General features: G+C 40.2%; 1 long non-coding RNA gene across 1 annotated transcript in view; it reads left to right on the forward strand.

The window, feature by feature from the left end:
- Window positions 1-1,536: 1,536 nt before the first annotated feature.
- Window positions 1,537-24,556, forward strand: part of LOC116583482 — a 32,014-nt gene continuing 8,994 nt past the window's right edge. Inside the window, exons 1-2 of the long non-coding RNA XR_004282749.1 lie at window positions 1,537-2,784; window positions 23,167-23,249. This is a non-coding gene — a long non-coding RNA (uncharacterized LOC116583482). The remainder of the gene's footprint in view (window positions 2,785-23,166; window positions 23,250-24,556) is intronic.

The raw sequence follows: 24,556 nt of genomic DNA on the forward strand, positions 1-24,556 counted from the left end.
CATCAAGGGTCATGAATTCCTCAGTGACTATTCTGCTAACACCCTGTACTCTTGGTCATGAGGTGGCCACCTGACCCAAAGTGGGTTAATCAGAATCGCTATTCCAGAATTTTTATACACAGCTATAAATATATAAGCCCAGATCTGTTTAAGCCTTCTTTTTACCCCTCCTCATGTAGAAAATCTGACAGGAGGAGGTAGAAAAGGAAACATTCCAAGAGAAACAGCAGTGAGAAATAGAGAAATGGAGATCTAGAGACAGTGAGAACAAGTTGAACTTGTGTTCCTTCTTCCGGTCATCAGTGCAGCCAGCTCCTTCTCTAGCATTGATACATTTTTGGTTTTGGGGAAAATAAAGTTACCTTCCAACCCCACTGCTTATTCAGCTTAAACCAGTTATATTTGAACCACTTGTAAATAAGTAAGTCTTGATTAGCGAAGTAGTTTAAGCAACTCTCTTTCTTTTTCTTCTTATCCTGATGTGATTTCGTAACCCTTTTATATCGTGACACAAATGGAAAGTGGTAACATCTGTATGACACCTGGGGGAAAATATAGGGTATGTATATGAGACTTACTGACAACATCCATTACTTTTTCTTCTCATGTAATTGAAAGAAAGATAAATACAAAATGTTAAAGAAGATATTAAATGTGGGGCACCTGGGTGGCTCAGTTGGTTAAGCATCTGCTTTCCGCTCAGGTCATGATCCCAGGGTCCTGGGACTGAGCCCTACATCGGGCTCCCTGCCTAGCAGGGCACCTGCTTCTTCCTCTCCCTCTGCCTGCCTCTCCCCCTGCTTGTGCTTTCTCTCTGTCTGTCTGTCAAATAAATAAAATCTTAAGAAAGAAGATATTAAACATGTGTGTCCAATACACATAAAATATTTTCAAAACTGTTTCATGAAAAACATGAGCTTCCTTCAATATAACTTTTTTTTTTTTTACAGAGAGAGAGGGACAGAGGGAGAATCTTAAGCAGGCTCCACACCCAGTGTGTGAACCAGAAGTGGGGCTCCATATCACCACCGTGAGATCATGACCTGAGCCAAAATTAAGAGTTGGACACTTAACCAACTGAGCCACCCAGGCACCCCCACTTCGATATAACTTTTTATATGGGGTGTTGTGTTTGAAGGGATTATACATATCCCCTAGTAGGATTTGGGTGATGATTCTTTGAATTCTTCATGGACCCCATTGACAAGAAACTTTGTTCCCACAAGTAGATGGTAAAGACGATTTAAACCTGGGGGCACCTGGCTGGCTCAACTGGTAGAGCATGTGATTCTCAATCTCAGGGTTGAGCCCCACATTGTGTGTAGAGTTTACTTTAAAAAACTGTTTTTTAGGGGCGGGGGTGGTGGGAGGTTGGGGGAACCAGGTGGTGGGTATTAGAGAGGGCACGGATTGCATGGAGCACTGGGTGTGGTGCAAAAACAATGAATACTGTTACGCTGAAAAGAAATAAAAAAAAAAGACCATTTAAACCTTGTTTTACAATCATTCCAAAATTTGCAAGAATCAACGTATAGAGTCATTTTCTCTTATTGATAAATACTATGATGAAATGTCTTTTGATGACACAAATGGTTTTCCAATCTGGTTGAACTCTTTTATGTCAAGCACAGTATTTTGCAGTCATGATGATGCTACAATTTGCAGAACGCACATAGCTTAGTTGGGTGCAACTGAAAGGAGACAGCAAACATGCTAAGTGTGTGACATGTGACAATGCGAATTTGAGTCTGTTACTTGGAACAGTAGCCTCCAACCCAGCAGTTCCCCTCCTCACTCTTTCCCCTGGTCTCCCCCAAATTGATGTCCTGGTGGTGGAGCACCTCCTTGGTCTGCTCAGCATGAAGAAATGGAGTATTGATCACCGGAAGTGCCCTTTGTGCTGGCTGGCTGTGAAGACTATAGGGCAGATTCCAGATTCTGATCTACAGGGTCTGTCTTTTGAAAACAACAACAACAACAACAACAACAACAAAAAACCCAAAAAAACCTACCTCAGCCACCAGCAGCTGGTGACAACTAGCTTGGGAGCTCTGGCTCTCCTAAACCCTACCTGATTGCCCCAAACACTAAAAAGATCAATAATCCGTGCCTACTTCTAATCCATTGAAAGCACCCCAGTGTGTCAGGACCCATGGACTGGAAAGCTCTGCTTTATCTATGAAATCTTTCACTAGAATTCCATGAGGAGATGGCAGGAAATTTTGCCATTTGAGGCCTTCAGAAGAAGGATGTCTCACTGGCACTCTTGCTGGCTGTCTCTCAACCCCTCTCTCTAAAGTGCTCTCAGTATTTGTTCTTCAGCCCCTCCAGCATTCCCACTTCTTTGGGAAACTGTACTCGTGTCCTCAAGAGAAGGTTTTGGTTTCTTCATCTGAGTAGAGATGGATGCTTGCCACTACCCAGGGCAGCCAGGCTTTGAGGCTGAAGCCTATGGGTGGCGTGACCTGCCTGCTGCTGAGTACAGCAGTACTTCTGTTCCTACCCCCAATACTTAGAGAGGTTTCTGCGCCAGCATATGTCTCAGCCACTATGGCACCCAGGATGGGGTTGGACTGCTGGACTCCTAGCAATGCTGTGTTTTAGCAACAGGGACAACAGCTGAAGAAAACATTTCCTAGGTGGACTGAGCGGGCTTCCAGCTTTCTTTCCTCAAGTCGACAGAAGCCAGTACTGACCCTTTGAAATGAGTATGACCCCTGAGTTTCATAGGACCCTTGCAAGAGGAGGCACCCTAGAGAGTGAAGAAGCATATTCTAATGATGGGTAAGCTGAGGGGCTAGGGATCATTTAATTAGAAAAGTAATAGAAATGTAATTGTTTTACTTCAAGCTAGAGAAGTGGTATAAATATTTTTGTACACTTTAAATGTGTTCTTTGCCAAAACATAATTGTCTTAAGCTATTATTGGCTCCTAGCACAACTGGTCTTAAGAGAGATGTGATAGCACATTAAAGTAGTGAAACAAAGTGGGCTGTGCTCTCTGTTAATCTCCCTGGTTGTAGACTTGAAATCTCACTGCAAACCTCACTTACTTCAGGCAAATAATCCCTGCTCTGTTAGCTTCCTCAGTCCTGGGTACCCTTGGAAAGATAGAGCTAAACTTCTGAGTTTTTATCCTATTTGTTAGTGGGTTCAGATTTATAGGATTTAATCCACAGTTGACCACTCAATTTACTGAAGTGCTCCTCCCATGGTCTGGCCTGTCTGGGGAACATGAGGAGACGAGCCAAGTACAAAGGAATGTTAGAACCAGAGTCAAGGTCCTGGGAGTTGCCTTTTTTTCTTCTCCCTGGAATTATAAATATCACTTAGGTCATGAAACTGGTACCTGGGTGAACAGCCAAGTCACTGTCCGCCCTCAGCTGGGCTGGAATATCAGCTCACCAGTCTTGGTATTCATTTCTTGTTACCACACATACTTCCTCCTCTATGCTCTCCTTAGGCTCTTTAAGTTCTTCCCACCATAGTACTTACCACCCTGCTTACTTCTGTGTCTTTGCCTCTGTACTAAAAACTCAGTGAGGTCGGATCCTATGTCTGCCTTGTTTTTCACTGTATTCCATCACCTAGCATAGGGTCTGCTTGGCATAGAGTCAGCATTCAATAAATATTTGTTACATGAATTGAACTAAACTCTGTTTGCTTTGGTAACCCGAGCAAATGTATTTCTTTCTTGAATCCTCAGTTTTCCTGTCTGTAAACTGAGGGTAGGTAGCCCATAGGCTACTCTACAAGGTCTTTTTCCATTCTGACATTTAATGGTTTACTTTCTTCAAATCTCAGTCTCACTCTCAGTAACATTCCTCAGTGATGATGTCACTTTTCCATTTTGATAATTCCAGAATTGTCCAAAGTGAGATCTTGCAACATATCCTGTTCATTTCAAAATTATTTTGCATAAACTCCTTTTCCCCCTTTTATTACTTCTTGTTTCAAAGAAGGAAACTTTCTCCTCTCACCCAAACTCTACTCCTCCATATTGTCTACCTCATCCTGCTGTTCATCTCTGGGATCTTACTTTCACCTGTTTACTCAACACTTGTTGAACATCTCCTATGAACCAGATACCACGTTAGTCACTGAGGCTAGAACTGCAAACATCTAATATCTACTTTCAAAGAGCTTAAACTCTTCCTATACCATATCTCTATAGATGCTCTCAAATCTTAATCTTCAGCCTGGATACTTTTCCAAAACTTCAAACTCTGATATTGCAAGTTTCTTGTGGGCCTCTCCATATGGATGTCCCACCAACCCCTTGTATCACAGGTAACATATCCCAAAGTAAACTCTTCTTCCCCAAAATGTTTTCTCTTCTTGTAGATAGTCTTACTTTAGTTAGGTTTTCTATCATGCTCTGATCCAGGCAGATTTGAAGTCTGAATTATAGTTGCCTTTTATCTTTTTGCTATCTGTGATAGGCAAATAATGGCTCCCCACAAGATAAACATATCCAAATCCCTGCAACCTGTGGGTGTTACTTTGTATGGAAAAGGGACTTTGCAGATGTGATTAATAATATTGAAATAGCATAACTTAACACCAAAAATATCCAATTAAAAATGGGCAGAAGGAAAAAAATGTGCAGAAGATACGAACAGACATTTTCCCAAAGAAGACATACAGATAGCCAACGGACACATAAAAAGACACTCAACATCACTAATCATCAGGGAAATAAATGCAAATCAAGACCACAATGAGATAGTGCCTCATACCTGTCAGAATGACTAAAATAAAAAACAAGTGCTGGTGAGGATGTAGAGAAAAGGGAATACTTGTACCCTGTTGGTGGGAAGGCAACTGGTGCAGCCATGGTGGAAAACAATATGGAGGTTCTTCAAAAAATTAAAAATAGAATTACCATATGATCCAGTAATTCCACTGCTGGGTATTTACCCACGGAATATGAAAACACTAATTTGAAAAGACATATGCTCCCCTATATTATTGCAGCATTATTTATAATAAGCTAAGGTATGGAAACAAATGTTCATTTATAAATGAATGGATAAAGAAGATTAAAAAAAAAGATGTCATATAGATAACAATGGAATATTAGCCATAAAAAAGAATGAAATCTATTTGTAACAACATGGATGAATCTAGAGAGTATAATGCCAAGTGAAGTAAGTCAGTCAGGGAAAGACAAATACTGTATGATTTTGCTCATATGTGGAATTTAAGAAATAAAACAAATGAACAAAGGAAAAAAAAGAAACAAAAAACAGACTCTTCAATGAAGAGAACAGATTGGTGGTTGCCAGAGGGGAGAAGGGTGGCAGAATGGGTGAAATAGGTAAAGGGGATTAAGTAAATTTATCATCATGAGCCCTAAGTAATGTATAGAATTATTGAATCATTATGTTGTACATCTGAAACTAATATAACACTGTGTGTTAATTTCAGTTGAATAAAAAAATAAAGAGGAAAAAAAGACTTCCTTCCCCAATGAGCAGCCTATTTTTTTAACCGTGGTCAAGTTTTGATTGCATATATATATATATATATATTTTAAAGATTTCATTTATTTATTTGACAGAGAGAGAGAGTCTGTGTGTGTGTCTGTGTGTGTGTGTGCGCACAAGCAGGGGGAGGGACAGAGGAAGAGGGAGAAGCAGGCTCCCCACTAAGCAAGAAGCCTGATGCAGGACTCAGTCCCAGGGCCCTGGGATCATGACCTGAGCTGAAGGCAGATGCTTAACCCACTGAGCCACCCAGGCACCCTCCAAGTAACTATCTTAATTGTCTCTAATCTTCCTTGTGATGCTTTTCTTCCCTAGGGAAAAAAAAAAAAGAATGGGAATATAGATGGAACGATATTGGCCGTGAGTTGACAATTATTGAGAATGTTCCTCGCCCTATTTTCTTTACCTCTGTAGGTGTGTGTGAATTTTCCATAATGAAGGGTTTTGAAAAGACAAAAAAAGTAAGAAGCCATGAATTCAGCCATTGCCGCAAACTAAGTACAAACGCATTTCATACAGTTTAGGAACCAGCAGGAAGAAACCTTGCAAGTTGGAGCTTGTGGGTGTGAACTAGGGCCCACAGCTAAGGGTATTTTGAGAGGTAGCAGTGTGGTCACAGGCATTAATTTTGGATTACATAGTTTGTGGATATTGAGGTGAATGAGTGACTTTTTCCCTAAAAGTCATAAAGCCTATGACAAGCGGTTGAAGCAATATAGAGAACTGTGTGGAGAGGCTAGTGTGATGGTGACCTGACAATATCTTCGAGTAGTTCTTGCCATGAAGACTGGTACCTCCTGGTGGCTGACCTTCTGCTTCTTTTCCATCCTGTGAAATTCCCCCTATCAGCTCTGAGGGCCATTGTTGATTTTTCAGGAATTTTGTGAGTCAGATGATGTCACACTGGTAGCTTACAATAGGCCATCTTTGGAAGTATTTATTTATTTATTTACTTACTTACTTTTAAAGATTTTAATTATTTCTTTGACAGAGAGAGACACACACAGTGAGAGAGGGAACACAAGCAGGGGAGTGGGAGAGGGAGAAGCAGGCTCCCTGCTGAGCGGGGAGCCCGATGCAGGGCTTGATCCCAGGACCCTGGGATCATGACCTGAACTGAAGGCAGTTGCTTAACCAACTGAGCCATCCAGGAGCCCCAGCAGTATATATTTGATGAGAATAAGTAAACACTACATATCAGATTTTTTGTTGTTGTTGCTGTTCTGAAGGGCTGGTCATTAAACATTTACCAGTGCACCACTGACAGTACCATTCCAGTAAATTCTTTTTTTATTCAGATTAGCCAGAGTTGGATTCTGCTACCTCTCTCCCTACCTTCTCCATGTAAAACAATTGGTTAAAAAGTGTACCTTGAAGAGTGAGAACAGCTTATTACTGCTGCTGCTTCTACGTGCTAAACAGGGCATGGGACTCTTTTAAAGTCAAGGACTCCACAGATACCAATGAAGTACTTAATTTCCTCTTATGATTGTCAAACAGCTTTCTGGAGAATTCTAAGTGACAGGTACCAAAACCAGAGGCCTCGTAGAAGGCAAAACTGCCACAGCCTCTTTCTCACTACATTCCATGGTCTGTACCAAGCCTCTAGTCGTTTCTTCCACGTTCACGGAGATGGAGAGTACCATGGGCTGCAACTGGCCTCCAGAACATTTCTCACATTTAGTGGTTCATTGATTCCCACTGTCATTTCAGGTTTTCTCTCTGTTTTGGGAATCCAGTTTTCCTCTTGCATTAAGAAGACCTGGGTTGTACGTGTAACTGTCACTAACTCACTACGTCAATGTGGGCAACTCTCATCTTTTGAGATTGCAATCTGTAAGTTCACTCGGGGCTCTGGGGTTCTCTAACTGTGCTCATTGTTGCTAGAGAAATGGAATTACTACTGATTCCTCTTCCCAGTCTGCTTTCATTACTCATCTTAAACAAGGTTTCAATTTAGATAATTTTTTTTTAGTTAGATGAATTCCCTCCTGTTCTAAAGGTTCAAATAACATAGAGTTACACGTAGTAAAATGTAAGACTTCTTTATTCCTTCCCCATCGCCCCCTTTTTCTTCCTAGATGTAGCTATAGTTATTAGCTTATGTGTTTCCATCTAGTTCTTTTAAAAGACACTTGCATACATACATACATATACATGTATGCAATTCACACACATACACATTCACACTTTTGTAAATGGACTCATACTATGCATCTTGGTTTGTCGTTTGTGTTCATGGACTGAATCTGAGGGGACTGAACCAAAAGAATACTGGAGAAGAGATATTTACCTCTAGCTCCTTACTTCCTTCTCCAAGGCTGCCTGCGATTTTGCTGTCTAATTTTGTTCTCTCCTCCAAGTCCCAGACTCCTTCCCCTGCTCCCCGCACAAGCTAAGACCATTAGTCCTCCCCATCCAACACTTGGGCAGGGGAAGAAGCCAATTGCCAATGATGTTAGGATGAAATTTCTGTTTCTACAGTATATTACAGGGTTTTTTGGTGCTATAATTTACTTAACTACTCCCCTACTGGGCACCCCATTTGTCTTTAGATTTTTACTTACATTGTGCAAAAACCATTCCTATAAATATATCTTTATACATGTGTGTGTGTCCATAAGTTAAATTCCTTGGAGTAGAATTACTGAGTCGAAAGGAATGCACATCAAAAAAGTTGAGAGATATTACCAATTGCATGCTAAAAGCTATGCCATCAATAGTATGTGAGTGCTTATTTTCTTACACCTTGTTGTCAATACTAGATATCCTCAATCTTTTTGCTTTTTTGCTAACTGATGGAGTAAGAAAAAAAATATCACTTTAATCTGTGTTTCACTAATAACTCGTGAGGTAACAGTCATCTATTTTTCATCTTTTAAAAAAGATTTCATGTATTTTAGAGAGAGAAAGAGAGAGAGCGCAAGCAAGCACACAAATTGGGGAGGGAGAGGGACAAGCAGACTCCGCACTGATGAAGTTTTAGAATATAAGTGAGGTCTGGAGCCTACGACCAAGAAAGAATTATTAAGACGTCTCTGGTGCAAAAACATGTTTTTATTAAAGCACGGGGACAGGACCCATTGACAGAAAGAGTTGCTGCCCCGTGATCCCGAGGAGTGGCTGATGATGTACTCAGGAGCTGGGAAGGTGAGGACAAAGAGGGTGTTCAGAAGGGCTGACATATGGTAAAGAAGACTGAGGTTACTGGAGACCTGGTTATTGTCAAACCAAGCTGTGTTTTGTTTGTTTGTTTTTTCTCTAATGAGGTACCAACATGAAGGCAGTTGGGGATCTTCTGGAAGTTAGGTTATTGTAAATCACTAGGACATTTGTAAGCTGAGGGAGACTCCTGTCCTGCAGGACTATGACCTCTATTAGTTAACCATTTGTTCTTCCTGTAGGGCAGCCAGGAGTTCCTGAGGAATGTCACAAGAGGGCTGGTTGTAGGGCGCCGGCTTCTACTTTGTCCTTAGCTAGCCTTTTGCTCCCTCATCAGCTCTGATCACAGAGCCCAATGCAGGGCTTGATCCCATAACTCTGAGACCATGACCTGAGCCAAAGTCAAGAGTCATATGTTCAACTGACTGAACCACCCAGGGGCCCCACAACTATTTTTCATCTTAAGAATTGTCTGCGGTCCTGTGGCTGGCTTAGTTGGTGGAGCATGTGATTCTTGATCTCAAGGTTGTAAGTTTAAGCTCCATGTTGGGTATGGAGATTACTTAACAAAGTAAAATGAAATCTTAAAACAAAAAAAGAATTACCTGAAACATCAGTGAAATGGCAGAACAGGAAACTCCAAAAGTTCACCCCTCCACAAAAGCAATGAGTAAACCGGCAAAAACTGTTAGAACAAACTTTTTCAGAATTCTGGAAATTAATCAAATGCTTACAACAACCAGGGAAATGCTAAATCAAGAAACTATATCTATGAAACCAATATTACATTTATTAACTAACTAGAATTTAAACAAATTTTTGAAAAAAAAAAGAAACTAGATCTGAATCTCAGTAGGAGAGCTTTGTACCATTTAAACTTACCCTGTACCTCTCCTCATTCCCAATCTTGGCAGAGGCCTTGAAGACAACAAGCTGCATTTTTGGTATAACCACCCAGTACTAAAGGGAGCAGAACAGACTTTATTCTTAAGAATTGTGATTAATTTTTTTTTAAAGAAGAGCCCAAATTGTGGTTAATTTTTTTGACCTGTCTGATTATCTCCCTGGGAGGATTAGCTCAAAGGGCTTACCTTCATTTTACCTAATATGGAACTCCCTCAGAGCTGAGGTGGGGCTGTTTGCTGAAAATATTGAAAGACAAATGTTTTAGCTACTGTTGCTTGGAGCAAGAGACAACAGTAGTGGCCAACAATGGAAAACTGAAAAGCTTTGGAGGAGAGGCTGGAAAATGAGTTGCTTTTGGGGAAAAGGGCTTTGAAAACCTCCTATATATTCCTCGGAATCTAGAAGGCCACACGTATGTCCAAGATGGGGCACATGCTCAAGAAAGTACTGAGAAGGCCATAAGCTCTCACGTATGACTTACTCACAGTCTCTGTGCAAGCAGGTAATAAAGGGTCGGGCAGACTTGTTAACTACCTGAGTGTTGATGGCATACTACAATACACACAGAGCCCCTCAGCAATGACACAAGAGATTCGGGGTTTTGTTGTTGTTATTACAGGTATTTAAGGAATTCTCTGTTAAATCTCTAGCTGACCATTGGGGTGCCTCTGATGAAGTTCTAGAACCTAGGTGAGGTTCGGTGGGCTGAGGTCCGGAGCCGATGACCAAGAAAGAATTCTTGAGACATCTTTGGTGCAAAATGGTGGTTTATTAAAGCACGGGGACAGGACCCATGGGCAGGAAGAGCAGCTGCCCTGGGTTGTGAGGGATGGCAGGTTATGTACCCTGTGGTTGGGGGAAGGTGAGGGGAAGGGAGGTTTCAATGGAGTTTTCATATGCTAAAGAGGGCCTACAAGGTGCCTGGATGTCCGAGGCCTAACAGAGGCCTTGCCCTTGGGGCTTGATCAATGTTGTCTTTAGACCAGCCATTAACATTAAGATAGTTGGGAGACTTTTTGGTGGGATGTCACAAGCCTGCTATCAATCGTCTTTGTTAGTGAGATTTAGGACATTTGTAAGCCAAGGGAGACTCCTGTCTAGCAGGATTGTGAGCTCTGCAAGTTAACTATTTGCTTATTGTTCATAGCGGTCAGGGTTGCCTGAGGGATGCTACACATATGACTGAGGGGGAGCGGATGGAGAGGGGCGTGCAAGGCGCCAGCTTTTGCTTTGTCTTCAGCCAGCCTCCTGCTCCCTCATCACCTCGGTGACTCAGTCTGTTGAATGTCTGCCATTGTTGTACCTGAGTTTTCGCGTCTGAGAGACCACCAAGGAGCCAACACCAATGCAATCACACAAGGGTTTCTTTAACTAACAACTTAAACTTGGGCCCAAGTACACCTGACACAGCGGAGCAGGGACTTGGACCCCGAGCTTAGTTAAGGCAGGGGTATTTATGGGTTCCTGTTACTAAAGCAGGGTGGGGGTTTCTGGAACCAAAGCAGGGTGGGGGTCCTTAGAGCTAAAGTAAAGTAGGGGAAAGTTCAGCTCTTGGGCACACGGGTCTGAGATGGCTGCCGGAGCTAAGATGGCTGTACTTATGCTAAGGCTAAACCTGAGGTGGGATGGCCTTAATTTTTCTCGGCCTCCACACTGTCAGCTCTGGTTGTGATCCCGGGGTCCTGATTGAGTCCTGCATGGGGCTCCCTATTCAGTGGGGAGTCTGTTCCTCCCTCTCCCTCTGTGCTTGCTTTCTTGTTCTCTCACAAGTGAATAAATAAAAAAAAATTTTTTAAATCACTAGCTGACCACTAAGTGTATAGAATGAAGAATTCAATGGCTGCCAGGAATATAAACCTTACAAAATTAGCTCAGAAAGGTCATTGAAGAAAGAACCAACCCTTCTCAAACTTTTCAAAATATAAAAAGTAGGGAACACTTCCTAACTCCTTCAACAAAGCTTGTATTATTTTGATACCAAAGCCAGACAAAGACATTCCAGAAAAGAAAACTACAGACCAATATCTTGTAGGAAGATAGATACAAAAATCATCAACAAAGTATTAGCAAACTGAATCCTGTATCATATTAAAAGGATTATACACCATGACCATGTGGGATTTATGCAAGAGATGCAAGGGTAGTTTTAACATATAAAAATTATACAATGTAATACACCATATTGGAGAATATTCCTTAACTAATATTCTCATATTAATAGAATGAAGGATAGAATCCCCACAAACTCATCTCAATTGATGCAGTAAAAGCATTTAACAAAATCCAATACCCTTTCATGAGAAAAATACTCAGAATACAAGGACTAAAAAGGAACTTCCTTAATACGATAAAAAGCATCCCTGAGGGCCATCTGGGCGGCTCAGTGGGTTGAGTGTCTGCCTTTGGCTCAGGTCATGATCCCAGGGTCCTGGGATTGAACCCTGAATTGGGCTCCCTGCTGGGCAGAGAGCTTGCTTCTCCCTCTCCCTCTTCTGCTTCCCCTGCTTGTGCTCTCTCTATGTGTCAAAGAAATGAACAAAATCTTTTTAAAAAAGCATCAACAGAAAACCTATAGCTAACATCATCCTCAATAGTGAAAGACTGAACACTTTCCCCCTAAGATCAGACAGAAGGCAAGGATGTTTGCTTTCTCCACTGCTATTCAACATTGTACTGGAAACTCTAACCAGAGCAATTAAGCAAGAAAAAAGTCATTCAAACTGGACAGGAATAAGTAAAGCTATTTTTATTTGCAAATGACATGAGCTTTTATGTGGTAACCTTGAAGAATCCATAAAATAATTGTTAAAACTAATAAATTTCAGCAAATTTGCGGAGAATAAGATCAACATACAAAAATCAACTTTACAGGGGCACCTGGTTGTCTCAGTTGGTTAAGTGTCTCACTCTTGATTTCAGCCCAGGTCATGATCTGAGGTTTGTGAGATGAAGCTGAGTCAGATTCCATGCTGAGCATAAAACCTGCTGAAGATTCTCTTTTTCCCTCACCCTCTGCCCCTCCCCCCACTCTCTCTTGCTCTCTCTCTCAAAAAAAAATATCAACTTTACTGGGACCCCTGGGTGCCTCAATCAGTAAAGCATTCAACTCTTGATCTCATCTCAGGTCTTGATCTTAGGGTGTGAGTTCACCCCTGCACCCAGCATGAAGCCTACTTAAGAAATAAAAAAAATCAACTTTAGTTCTATGTACTAGCAATGAACAATCTGAAAATGAAATCAAGACAACAGTTCCATTATAACGGCATCAAAAAAAGATACTTCGGAATAAATTTAATTAAGGAGGTTTAAGACATACTAGAAACTAAAAAAGGTTGCTGAAAGAAATGAAAGAAGACTTAATGGGAAGACATCCTGTGTTTTTGGATCGAAAGATTTAATACTGTTAGGATAGCAGTGCTACCCAGAACGATCTACAGATTTAATGCAATCTCTATCCGAATCCCAATGGCATTTTTTTTGCAGAAATAGAGAAATCAATCTTAAAATTCATATGGAATTACAAAGGACCATAAATAGCAGAAACAACCTTGAAAAAGAAGAATAATTTTGGAAAACTTACATTTTATGATTTCACAACTTAATACAAAGCTACAGTAACCACAGCAATGTGGTACTGGATTAAGTGTACACATAGAGACCAAAAGAATAGAATTGAGAATCCAGAAATACACCCATATATTATGCTCAATTGATTTTTGACAAGGGTACCAAGACCATTCAATGGGAAATAAATAGTCTTCAATAAATAGTGCTGGGGCAACTGGACATCCACACACAAAAGAATAAAGTTGGACCCCTACCTTATATCATATACAAAAATTAACTTAAAATGTATCAAGCTCTGAATGGAAGAGCTATAAAATTCTTAGAAAGAAACATAGGTGTAAATCTTTGTGGCCTTGAATTAGGAAATGACTATTTAAATATGATACCAAAAGTACAGGCAACAAAAAAAAATAGAGAAATTGGACTTCATAAAAATTAAAAACTTCTGTGCTTCAATGGAGACAATCAAGAAAGTGAAAAGAAAACTCATAGGATGAGAGAAGATATTTGGAAAGTATATGTCTGATAAGGGTCTAGTACCCAGAATATATAAAAACTCTTGCAACTCAACAAAAAGAAAAACAATCCAATTAAAATGGGCAAAGGAATAGACATTTTCCAAAGAATATATACAAATGGCCTATAAGCATATGAACAGATGCTAAACATTGTTATTTACTGGGAGAATGGAAATCAAAACCATGATGGGATACTATTTCATATCCACTGGGATGGTTATAATAAACAACAACAGAAAATAACAAGATGTAGCAAGGATGTGGAGAAATAGGAACCCTCAAACATTGCTGGTGGGAATGTAAAACGGTGCAGCTGCTCTTGAAAACATTTTGTCAGCTCATCTGTAAATTAAACATAGATTCACCATATGACCCAGCAATTCTATTCCTAGGTAAGTATATACTTAAAAGAATTAGAAACATACATTCACATAAAAAACTACACAAATAACAGCATTATGCATGGTACCTGTAAAGTGGAAACAACCCAAATGTCCATCAAGTTATGAGTGTATAATAATATGGTATATCCATGCCATGAAATATTATTCAGCCATAAAAATGAATGACACAATGTGAATGAACCTTCAAAGTATTATACTAAGTGAAAGTAGCTAGACACAAGAAGTTACATATTATCTGATTCCATTTACATAAAAAGTCTGGAATAGGCAAATTCATCAATTTATGTAGATTGTAGATTTACACAGAATATAGATTAGTCGTTACCAGGGGCTTAAGAAAGGAAGGAATGATTGCTTAATATGAATGGGTTACTTTTGGGAATAATGAAATGTTCTGAAATTTATGTAGTGGTGATGGTTACACAACATTGTGAATGTGTTAAAAACCCTTTAACAAAAAGAATTGTGTGGTTATGTTCTCTTTGGTTATATTTCTATTGTATAATTGGTGTTATATTAATTTGTGGAAACTATATTTGGTGGCTATTAACCCTTTGTTTTTATGCTGCAAATATTTTCTCCCACTCTATTGCTTATCCATTAAGTGTGTGTGTGTGTTTGCTGTAAAGAATTTGAAAAATTGGGTGCCTGGGTGGCTCAATGGGTTAAGCTGCTGCCTTTGGCTCGGGTCATGGTCTCAGGGTCCTGAGATCGAGTTCCGCATTGGGCTCTCTGCTCAGCGGGGGGCCTGCTTCCCTTCCTCTCTCTCTGCCTGCCTCTCTGCCTACTTGTGATCTCTCTCTGTCAAATAAATAAATAAATAAATAAAATCTTTTTTAAAAAAAGAATTTGAAAAATTTTACATAGTATTGTTTCAGGATTTTTTTCCTTTAGTGCCTGCTTTTCTTGGTCATGCTGCTTTGACGAATGAAGAGGTAGACCAGACGAAGAGTGGTGGGCAGCAAAGCAAAATTTATTGGGTGATAGTACAAAGCTCCCAAAGAGGGAGGGCACCAGAGAGAGTTGCCATTAGAGTTTCTGACTCTAGGTTTTTGGGGTTTTTTATGAGATTGTTGGCAGACTGTTTTAATCTGATTAACCCTCCGTGTACCTGTCACTGAGTCAGGTTTTTGTCCACACACTCAGCTACCTATCAGGTAGTTGTTCATGAGAGAAAGTATAGAGGGCTTCTTCCAGGGTGGTGTAGAATAACGGGGTGGGGTCTTTTTCCTTTTAAAGGTAGTTTTTTCTTAGGATGGGGAGCCCCTTGCCACTGTCTGCCCTTTTTCTGACTATCCTCCATTAGTGTGATGGCTTCTGAATTTGAAACTTAAGATATTTTCGATCCCTAAACTATAAAAATGTTTTCAACATTTCCCTCTAATGCTGTTGAGCTATTTTTTAAATGTAGGGTTTAGAAGAGTCTGGAATTTTTATATGTTGGGCATCATGTGGGAGTTTAACTATTTCTCTCCAAATGGCTCCACACAATTCACTGAATAATTCATGCTTTCCCCACTAATTTGAAATGTTCCCTGTACATATTTTGATAATAACATTGAGAATGTTAGCAGTCTTTCACACTTAGGTCTTCCAGATATTCCTACATAACAACTGATGGCCAGTGTAGTCTATATTAATTATAGACACACAAAAATAATATTTATACCTATGCAGTTATTTTAACTCTTTCTCCTCAAAGGGCACTTCTATATCACTTAAATTATTTGATTTTCTTAGCAGTTTTTTAAATGGTAGATGTATTTGCTTACTTGGGCTGTCAAAACAAGATACCATAGACTTGGTGCTACAAACTACAGAAGTTTGTTTTATCACAGTTACAGAGACTGGAAATCCAAGATCAAGGTGTCAGTGGGGTTGGTGGCTGATGTGGACTCTTCCTCTGGGTTGCAGATGGCTACCTTCTCACTGTGTGCTCACATGGCCTTTCCTTGATGTGTGTGCATGAAGAGAGAGAGAAAGAGAGGGGTGGGGAAGAAGAGACCCTGGTGTCTCTTTCCATAAGGACACTGATCCTATCAGATCAAGGCCCCATCCTTATGACCTTATTTAACCTTAGTTACTTCCTTAGCGACTCTATCTGGACATACACTGAGGGCTAGGCTTCAACATAGGAATTTGGAGGTCACAAGCATTCAATCTATAATATTCCACTCTTGGTCCCCCCAAATGTTGTTCTCACATGAAAAACACATTCATTTCTCCCCAACAGCCTCAAAGTCTTAGCTTATTCCAGCATCAACTCTAAAGTTTAAAGTTCAAAGTTTCATCTAAATTTCATCTGAATCAGATATGGGCAAGACTTGAGGTATGATTCATCCTGAGGCTAAGTCCTCTCCAGCTGTGAACCTGAAAAACCAAAAAGTTATCTGCTTCCAAAATACAATGGTGGGACAGGAAAAAGATAGCTCTTCCTATTCCAAAAGGAAGAAATCAGAAGGAAACAAAGAATGACATGTCTAAGAAGAGACATTAAGGAATTGGTCCCATTTATAATTGTACCAAAAAACCTTAAGATACCTAGGAATAAACCTAACCAAAGAGGCAAAGGATTTGTACTCAGAAAACTGTAGAACACTCATGAAAGAAATTGAGGAAGACACAAAGAAATGGAAAAACATTCCATGCTCAAGGATTGGAAGAACAAATGTGGTTAAAAATGTCTACGCTTCCAAGAGCAATCTATATATTCAATGCAATCCCTATCAAAATACCATCAACATTTTTCTAAAAGCTAGAACAAATAATCCTTAAAGTTGTATGGAACCAGGAAAGACTCTGAATAGTCAAAGGAATGAAAAGCTGAAAGAAAACCAAAGCTGGTGGCATCACAATTCCAGACTTAAGCTCTCTTACAAAGCTGTGATCATCAAGACAGTATGGTACTGGCACAAAAACAGACCCATAGATCAATGGAAAAGAATGGAGAATCCAGAAAAGGACCCTCAGCTCTATGGTCAACTAATTTTTGACAAAGCAGGAAAGAGTATCTGATGGAAAAAATGACAATCTCTTCAACAAATAGCACTGGGAAAATTGGACAGCCACATGTAGAAGAATGAAACAGGACCATTTTCTTACACCATACACAAAAACAGACTCAAAATGGGGCACCTGAGTGGCTCAGTCAGTTAAGTGTCTGCCTAAGGCTTAGGTCATGATCCCAGGGTCCTGGAATCAAGCCCCACATCAGGCTCCCTGCTCAGTGGAGATTGTGCTTCTCCCTCTCTCTCTGGCCCTCCCCTCGAATTTTGCTCTCTCGCTCTCTCAAGTGAGTAAATAAAACCTTAAAAAAAATAGGCTCAAAATGGATGAAAGACCTAAATATGACACAGGAATCCATCAAAATCCTAGAGAATACAGGCAGCAACCTTTCTGGCCTCGGCTGCAGCAAGTTCTTGCTCAGCACATCTCCTAAGGCAAGGGAAACAAAGGAAAAAATGAACTCTTGGGACTTCAAGGTAAAAGCTTTTGCACAGCAAAGGCAATAGTTGACAAAACCAAAAGACAACAGACAAAATAGGAGAAGTTATTTGTAAATGTTTTATTAGATAAAGGGCTATATCCAAAATCTATGAAGAACTTATCAAACTCCACACCCAAAGACAAATAATCCAATCAATAGATGTGCAGAAGACATGAACAGATATTTCTGCAAAGAAGCTAAGTATAGAGATTACAAATGACCAGCAGACACATGAAAAAATGCTCAACATCACTCAGCATCAGGGAAATACAAATCAAAATCACAACGAAATACCACCTCACACCAGTCAGAATGGCTAAAATTAACAAGTGAGGAAACAATAGATGTTGAAGAGGATGCAGAGAGATCGCCTCTCGGCCTTTTGGCTAAGATCAAGTGAAGAGGATGCAGAGAAAGGGGAACCCTCTCACACTGTTGACAGGAATGCAAGCTGGTACAGTTACTTGAGAAAACAGTATAGAGTTTCCTTAAAAAAGCTGAAAATGGAGCTACCCTACAACACAGCATTTGCACTACCAGGTATTTATTTCAAAGATACAAATAGAGTGATCCTGCACCCCAATGTTTATAGCAGCAAAGTCCACAATAGCCAAAGTATTAAAAGGGCCCAGATATCCATTGGCAGATGAATAGATAAAGAAGATGTGGTATACACACACACACACACACACACACACACACACACACACACACACTGGACTATTACTCAGCCATTAAAAATGAAATCTTGTCATTTGCAATGATGTGGTTGGAACTAGAGGGTATTGAGCTAAGTGAAATAAGTCAATCAGAGTAAGATAATTATCATATGATCTCACTTATATGTGGAATTTAAGAAACAAAACAGAGGATCATAGAAGAAGGGAAGGAAAAATAAAAGATGAAATTAGAGAGGAAGACAAACCATAAAAGACTATAAATCATAGGAAACAAACTGCAGGTTGCTGGAGGGGAGGTGGCTGGGGAGATGGGGTAACTGGGTGATGGGCATTAAGGAGGGCATGTGACGTGATGAGTACTGGGTAATATTAAGACTTACGAATCACTGAACTCTACCTCTGGAAGTAATAATACACTACATGTTAACTGAATTTAAATAAAAAGAGAATGACATGTCTATTATGTTGAGGGATATATGCCAGTCAGAGAAAGGCAAATACCAAATGGTTTCACTCATATGTGGAGCTTGAAACAAAATAAATGAACATGGGGGAATAAAAGAGAGGTAAAACATAAAACAGGTAAAACATAGGTATAGAGGTAAAACATAACTATAGAGAACAAACTGAGGGTTGCTGGAGGGGAGGTGGATGGGGGATGGGTGAGATGGGGGTTGGGTATTACAGAGGGCACTTATGATGAACACTAGCTATTGCATGTAAGTAATGAATCACTAAATTCGACCCCTAAAACTAATATTACATTGTATGTTAACTAACTGGAATTTAAACAGAAGCTTGAAACTAGGGGGAAAAAACCCCAAATAAAGCCCTAGCAAGGCAAATTCCATTAGGGTTTAAAGCTTAAGGATAATCCTTTTTGGCTTGGTGCTCTGCCTTCTGAACCAGCTGGGTCCTGCAGTCTTGTCCCCATGTCCCTAGGCTATGCTCCTTCCCCTGAAGTTCTGCTAGGTGGTGTTACAGTCTCTGTGTCTCTGCAGGTGAGAGGGGGCGGTGCCTCACTCTCAAGGCTTTGCCCGGCAGCCCTGTTTCCAGAGCTCTAGGTTGTGGCAGCCTGGTGTCTTGAAACTTTAAAGGTGGGCCCACCCTCTAAAACCGAGGAATCAACTTTTTCCCCTGGGTCTGTGCTGGGAATGGTGGCCCCTGATCACTTTCAGAATCCTTCTTTTCTTTTCTTGAAGGATAACACAATGTATAGCGGATAGCTCTAGGGCAACTTCCTGTAGAATCCAAGAAGTTCAACAGCCTTTCTTCGTTTTGTGGCCTCCATCCCCACTTCAGTGGGAACTGGCAGGGTTTCTGCTGGTTAATCCCATAATAAGCCATACCCTTTATGTTCCCTCCAGAACATGCTCTTCCATTTTTTTGCCTTATGGACAGGGTGATAATTTTCCAAATCTTCAAGTTCTGCTTCCTTCTTGCTTAACAATTCCTTTAATTTCTCTCTCTCCTCTTGCATTTTTCTATAAGCAGTCAAGGAGATCCAGGCCACACCTCCAACAATTTGCTTCGAAACTTCATCAGTTAAATACCCAATTTCATTGTTCACAAGTTCTGTCTCTTACACAGCACCAGAACACAATTCAGACACATTCTTTGCTGCTTTATAGCAAGGGTCACCTTTTTTCCCGTTTCTAATTAGCCTGCTCCTCATTTCTGTCTCAGATCTCAACACCATGGACTTTAATACTGATATTTCTACCAACATTCTGTTCACTGTTATTTATATATTCTCTAAGAAGATGAAGGCTTTGTCTACAGCTTTTCTCTTTTCTTACTAAGCTCTCACCAGAATCACCTCTAACATATTTCTACGATTAGTCCCTTTATGACAATCTAGGCGTTTTCTAGCCTTTAGCTCAAAACTCCTCCAGTCTTAGTCCATTACTCAGTTTCAACACCATTTCCACATTTTTAGTTAGTTGCTACAGCAGCACTCCCTTTCGTAGTAACAAAATTTACATTAGTCAGGGTTCTCCAGACAAAGAAACAGATTGCCAGCCCTAATTTGGGTGGGCCTCACCCAATCGGTTGAACGCTTGCACAACACATATGGTTTACCTTCCTGTAAATAAGATGGAGCTTCTCCTGCCTGACTGCCTTTGAGCTGGAAAACCTGTTTTTTTTCCTGCCTTTGAACTCAAACAGAAACATTGGCTCTTTCTGGGTTTTAAGCCTAGTGACATTCAGACTGAAACTATACCTTTGACTCTCCTGAGTATCTAGAGGGCCAACTATAGATCTAAGAACTTCTTAGTTTCCATAATCATGTGAGGCAATTTCTTATAATAAAAATCTCACTGTCTTTCCAAACACACACACACACACACACACACACACACACACACACACACACACCCTATTGGTTCTATTCTGTTTCTCTGGAGCACCCTAATATAGTTGGTGAAGAAAGTGTTATTAACCCCATTTTGTTGATGAGTAAGTTGAAGCCTGAGAGTTGTTAGTGTTGCTAAATACAGGTCGTTAAGTAAATTAGAGACTATGATGCATCTTTCAGATTGCAGCCTCTTGTCTACTCTGCATCTCTATTGAGGATGCACATGGTGAGGATCATACCTCTCCATTTTTTATACTTTATCAACTCTTCTGAACAAACTAGAGTTCCTCTTAGTTCTTCGCATTAGGTTAATAGTGACTAGCAAATGCCCTCTCACTTTAATACTCCCTTGAAAGTAATTTCTCTGTTTAGGAGTCTACAACTTGTGCCCTGTGGGGAGTCCTAGGAGCCCAACCTCTAAGACAACACTTTATTACTTAGTGGCTTTTGGGGGTGCCTGGGTGGCTCATTCAGTTGGGCATCCAACTCTTGATTTTGGCTCAGGTTGTGATCTCAGGGTCGTGAGGCAGAGGCCGGCATAAGGCTCTGTGCTCAGCACGGAGTCTGCTTGAGATTCTCTCTCTCTGCTCCTCCCCCTGCTTGCTCTCTTAAAATAAGTAAATCTTAAAAAAATAAAATATTACTTAGTGATTTTTTAAAAAATATTTTATTTATTTATTTGACAGACAGAGATCACAAGTAGGCAGAGAGGCAGGCAGAGAGAGAGAAGGAATCAGGCTCCTCACTGAGCAGAGAGCCTGATGCCGGACTCCATCCCAGGACCCTGAGATCATGACCTGAGCCAAAGGCAGAGACTTTAACCCACTGAGCCACCCAGGTGCCCCTACTTAGTGATTATTTATTTATTTATTTATTTTATTTATTTAAAAGATTTTATTTATTTATCAGAGAGAGAGAGGGGGAGAGAGCAAGCACAGGCAGACAGAATGGCAGGCAGAGGCAGAGGGAGAAGCAGGCTCCCTGTTGAGCAAGGAGCCTGATGTGGGACTCGATCCCAGGACGCTGGGATCATGACCTGAGCCAAAGGCAGAGGCTTTAACCGACTGAGCCACCCAGACGCCCCCTTAGTGATTTTTTAATACGAAATACTTTCTTCCTAACCTTATGTAGCTCTTAGAAGAAGACTCCATTCCTTTGTCCTACCTTCCTTTCCTGCATCCATCCTGCCTTCTGTTGGCATTAGCACCCAGGTTTCATTTGGGGAGATCTTCTGTTTATATACTAGATAAAGACTGGCAGGAATATTAATTAAGACACGCTATCCTCTCCTAGCTCAGGAGTAGTGAAGGGGAACCAATCTAGGTCAATTAGAAGCATCCTCTTGAATTTGATTCACCAGTGGAATAATACAAAGACGGGATGAAGCATCAAGCAGTTCTTGCTTTGGTGCCTTCTGGATGCTTGGTTTCTTTTTTTTCTTTTAAAGATTTTATTTATTTGTTTGACAGAGAGAGATCACAAGTAGGCAGAGAGGCAGGCGAGTGGGGGAAACAAGCTCCCCACTGAGCAGAAAGCCCGATGTGGGGCTCCATCCCAGGACCCTGAGATCATCACTGGAGCCGAAGGCAGAGGCCCAACCCATTGAGCCACCCAGGCACCCTGGATGCTTGGTTTCTGAAGATCTGGGTTCTCTAGGCTTTTCTTGAACCTTTTTGCTCCCCTCTAACCTTCAAATAATTCCTCTTTTTCCCAAGCTAACAAGAATTGAATTTTATTATTCATAACAAAAAACCCCCAGCTTATATAAAGGTTATTCATTCATTCAGCAAATATTTATTAAGTCTTTACTATTTGCCGAGCCCTGTGCTAGTCACTGGGGAGGTTTCTAAGTGCCTGATAGGCTGGTCTCTTTTCGTCAATAAGAAAGAAAACTAGAGTTTAATACTACAGGCCTAGATTATGAGTACCTGGAAAAAATGAAACTCTAGGAAGCAAAAGAATAATTAACAATCATTAAATAAAGTTTAATAGAAACAATAAAAACCTGAATATTGGAATTGTAATACTTTTCTCTAATGGAAATAATTAGTTCACAGCTGTAATAATTTTCAACTTTGTAACAAGTTTCTTTAGAAGTCATTCCTAGTGTTATATTCTGGAGCAGGTTTGAGTAGATCCCTGTTGCTAATCACTCAGGAACACATTACATGGTGTTGCCCATATGAGGAGCAGGCCCCATCACAGAACAACGCCGATTATTTGAGGCATCTGTGCTTGTGATTTATTAATAGCCATGGGGGTGGGTAAGATACTCGGTATTTCAGGCATTTAAAAGATGACGGAGTAGTTTGAGGGAACAAGTGGTTTGGCAGAGTTAAATACGGTTTCTTCTCTACTGCACGCTGTGGAAATATTACATTTTCAGCCCTGATATTATCTTAAAGCTCTTGGAATTGTGGATGCTGTTCCATTAATGATTTTAACAACTTCAGGGGCTTGGTAATTGGCTCCAACGTGACCTTTTTGTTGGAACATTTAGGCTCTCCTTTCAGATTCCAGACGGAGAACTGGTGTGGATTCTCTGGCGTCATTGATTTGGAGCTCAAATTTAAAAGCATTATTTTCTCTTGCAGAAACATCTGAATTCATAGCACACGTAGCTCCTGACCCGCAGCCAAATGTGTCTTTGAACTGGACTTTGGTTTCAACTGCCAATGTAAGAACATCAGTCTCTTGATCTTCCACCAAACATTCCTCTCGCATGTTCATGTTCCTTTGCCCTTGAAAGAGCCTATCCTTCCTACTGGCCCTTACATGGGTGTGTCTTGGAAAAATTCTTATTTAACAATGTTCTTGGTGATGCGAAACTAATATTAATCTAAAACCTTTGGGATAAATCTTGTGGTATTTCTTTGTGATCAGAGACAAGTAAAATTAAAAATTAATAATTTTGAAAAATAATGAATTTATTCATTCAAAAACCAGTGAAATTTGTGAACGTCCTCTTCATCCACGGCAGTGAAGCACAATTCATAAAGTGTAAATTTCTTAACTCACACATGTCTTGAAAATGATGGACTGCGCAACTCAACACGGAAGAAAAAAAAATAACTGAGGTGCCCTATAAGTACTCAAAGTTAATTTTGTCAATATAATGTGTTCTCACTTCAAATAGGTGAAATTTCATCCAAATTTGGTGAAAATCTGTGCAGCTATTTCCATACTATGGAGAAACTGACAAAACTGGATGTTAATCACTTCCAGATAAGACATAGGCAATCTGTCTAGTCAGTAAGGACTGTGGCCTTCCTCCCTGACTCCTGCTACTCATCAGAACCTCCACCAGAGGGCAGGCAGTAAAAGAGAAAAGAAAGGAGAGGAAAGTCTGGAAGGCCCTCACAGCAAAGAACTCAGAAGGCACCCAAATCGACTTTAGAACCCATTACCCCATAGTCCTGGGTCGGGGGGGGGGTTACCTTATTTGAATGAAGTTTCTCGTATAGGGGCACTGAGTCCAAATCATGGTTCAGTCACTTCCAGCAGTCAAGAACTATTTATTGTCTGCTGTATGTGAGGTGCTGTTCTAGACGCTTGGGGGTACAGCAATAAACAAGACAGTCAGAACATTAGTTTGTGGAACTAACATTCTAATATTGTATTTTCATAATCCCCATGAGCCTCAGTTTCCTTATCTGTACCATGGGGGCAGTAACACTAGAGCTTCTGTGAGTATTTGAACGAGATACTTAAGCATCTAATGACATGTCTGGATTTATTATAACTTACAGTTCATACATAGTGTCTATAAAATTGCTTATTCCAGTTTATGTAATTTCATAAACACTTTCCTGTGAGTATCTCTACACAGTCGTTTAACAGTTATGTAACATTTCATTTTGTCAATTTATTGTAAGACTTCAACGTTACTCTGTTCTATTATATATACTTGGTTCATTGTAGGTTCTCAGTAAATATTTGTTGAAAGAATGTATGAATAGCTCACATTTATATTAAGTGAATCTT

Source organism: Mustela erminea, chromosome X (genome assembly GCF_009829155.1).
Source record: "Mustela erminea isolate mMusErm1 chromosome X, mMusErm1.Pri, whole genome shotgun sequence".
Lineage (NCBI taxonomy): Eukaryota > Metazoa > Chordata > Mammalia > Carnivora > Mustelidae > Mustela > Mustela erminea.